Source organism: Carlito syrichta, unplaced genomic scaffold (genome assembly GCF_000164805.1).
Source record: "Carlito syrichta isolate Samal-C Ts95f unplaced genomic scaffold, Tarsius_syrichta-2.0.1 Scaffold309703, whole genome shotgun sequence".
Lineage (NCBI taxonomy): Eukaryota > Metazoa > Chordata > Mammalia > Primates > Tarsiidae > Carlito > Carlito syrichta.
Window position 1 is genome coordinate 219,203 of NW_007253799.1, and position 3,023 is coordinate 222,225.

Below are 3,023 nucleotides of genomic sequence, written 5' to 3' on the forward strand. Positions count from 1 at the left end.
GGTAAAAATATCGCTTGAGCCCAGGAGTTTGAAGTTGTAGTGAGCTATGATCATGCCACTGCACTCTAGCCTGGACAACAGAGTGAGACCCTGTCTTTTAAAAAAAAAATTACAATAATAAAATAAATACTTGAATTCTGTAGCATTACTTTATCAATTCAAGCATTTGCAATTTATTTATTTATTTATTTTTTGAGTTGGAGTCTCACTCTGTCGCCCAGACTGGAGTGCAGTGGCCGCTCCCGGTCACCGCAGCCTCGACCTGTTGGGCTCCGGCAATCCTTCCACCTCAGTCTTCCCAGTAGCCGGAATTACAATTTATTTTTAAAAGGAACACAACTCACCAAATTCTGTTGTACCAAAATGGTCTAATTTTTTTTAAGGATAACCAAAATTTTCTGGCACTAGTATTTACAGGTAAGTCTTGGTTATTTTATTTCTCTGACATCAAAAACCTTCTGCAGTGAATAAATGCAAACACCTTTCTTTACCCAGAGATCCTAATTTGACATTCTATAAAGAACACAACATATGGCCAGGCGCAGTGGCTCACGCCTTTAAGCCCAGCACTTTTGGAAGGCAGAGGCAGGAGGACTGCCTGAGTCCAGGGGTTCGAGACCAGCCTGGGCAACTTGGTGAGACCTCATCTCTACAATAAATCAAAAAATTAGTCGGGTGTGGTGGCATGCACCTGTGGTTCCAGCTACTTGGAAGGCTGAAGTGGAAAGATCACCTAAGCCCAGCAAGACGAGGCTGAGGTGGCAGTGGGCATGCTGTTGCACTCTAGCCTGGGTAAGAGTGAGATTCTGACTCAAAAAGAAAAAACAAACAACAACATAATTAATGGTACCTATTACGTATGTCAAGGTTAACTTTGAGGTCAAAAAAAGTTCTTATACTTAACTCTTATTAAAATGAATTTGCTCTAAGAACTAATAAAAATTCTCCTTAAACAGCTTTTTGTTAGAGATATTTACAATTACAACTATAAATTCTGGTTCTCTGTAATCCCAGCACTTTGGGAGGCCAAGGTGAGAGGACTGCCTGAGCCCACGGCTTCAAGACCAGCCCGAGCAACTTGGCGAGACCTCATCTCTACAATAAATCAAAAATTAGCCAGATGTGGTAGTGCATGCCTGTAGTTTAAGCTACTTGGAAGGCTGAGGTGGAAGAATTACTGGAGCCCAGCAGGTCGACGCTGGAGTGGCTGTGAACATGCTACTGCACTCCAGGCTGGGCAACAGAGTGAGACTCCAACTCAAAAAAAAAAAAAAAAAAACATTGGTTCTAAAAGTTCTAAAATTAAAATGTAGATACTGTGGTGTTCTAGCTAAATCAGCTAAAAATAAATGTAATTCTAGATATGATTTGAAATTCATAAAATTGAACTAAACATATACATAATAATATCTGATTAATTTATCTATATTACTAACTTGGCTTAGGACAATAAAATGACTTTAAATTTCCCTTCTGCATTTAGATGTTTGCTGGACTTAAAACATTAAATGTCAATAACTTTCACTTCCACTTCTGGATTATTTCAAGGAAGTTTCATTTTTTTTTCATTTTTCAGCACTAGCCAAGTGAAAAATTGCAAACAGCAGGAAACTTTATCTAAAATGATTATTTTTAAAAAATAAATTTGTTTATATTACATGTAAATAGTTTTAAAGCACAAAATAACTTGATTCTTTTTTCACCAAAGTATATGGCTTCTAAGAAGCACTCTTTAAAAACCTGGTTGTAAAAGCAACACAACACACTAGACACTAATGAGTTCACTGATTATCTTAAGCACAACTTTCTAAATGAATCGGTATTTCATAATTTTACAAGCTGTGACTTATCAGTACTACAAAGCGGTGTAGTGCAGCAAATTCTAAGGAGACATCGGTTTTGAACCTAAGGAAAATTTCAGTGCACACACACAAGCCAGCTTTTCTTTTTAAACCATTCCACAAAATAACCCTCTAGTCCGGTATTCTCTCTAAATTATCATATCCGGCTGGGATTATCCAATTTTATTAGCTAATAGTGCTTATTACTTTAAAAACAGAAACAGGATATGTTCTGTTTCACCATCTGTTACAAACAATTTGCTGTTACAAGACTTGGGGAGAGGGGAATCTTTGAAAATAAAAGACAATCTGATCCACTCAAGCCAATAACTAAATGCGTGCCAACAAAACGCAATTCGAATTGCATTTCTAGACACTAATTTAAGATCACAAAGATGTGTAAGGAACTACTTTTGTATCTAAAAAAAAAATCAAGATGAAGACATATGATATACTGAAACTAAGATCTCACGCCAGGTCCAAAATCCAACTGGTTTAAGATTTGGTAATCTTCTGAAAAGAAAATGTTTAATCAACGTCGTTAAAACAACAGTAATTCATCCCATTCAAGTACGACTAGAAATCTCGCTGATGTACTCCTTTCAGGTCATTCTTTTGCAATACCGATATCAATAGATCTGAAACCTCTCGCAGAGGCGTGCAACACACTCGGGAGTGCTGTCTGTTTACAAATACGAATCTCACAGTTACCCACGTCAAAAGCGCGCATTCCCACCTTTCGGCTGGGGGGGGGGCGAGGAGAGAGAAGGCGGGCGAACAAGAAACGCTATCCTTACAGACACCTCTGCCTGCTCCCTACAAGGACCAGCCCAGAGAAAGCGTATTCCGTGGGATATGCGTGTGTGTACCTCTGTTTTATACACACACACACATATACATCTGTATCTAAGTAAGGGTGCAAGAAAGGCGCACATGACGGGGAGTCGCGCTGGACCCAAGAGCACGCTCCAACCCATCCCGTTAACTCAAAACCCGCCTCGCTGGTCTACAACAGGTTTCGGTCCGGGACCGAGAGCGCCGGCCACTGCGCACAGTCCGTCCCCGAAGCGCCCCGATGCCCTCCGCAGGCCTCCCAGGCCGCCGTCCCTACCACCCTCATCTCGGCTTTCCCCCCCGGACACGCGGAGCCCGCGCCGGCAGAGGGAGAAGCGTCAGGCCCCC

At 41.0% G+C, this 3,023-nt stretch overlaps 1 protein-coding gene across 7 annotated transcripts in view; it reads right to left on the reverse strand.

Annotated features, from left to right (window-relative positions):
• Positions 1-3,023, reverse strand: part of ZCCHC11 (zinc finger CCHC-type containing 11) — a 143,580-nt gene that overhangs the window by 139,871 nt on the left and 686 nt on the right. The gene's annotated exons all lie outside the window — the stretch shown is intronic.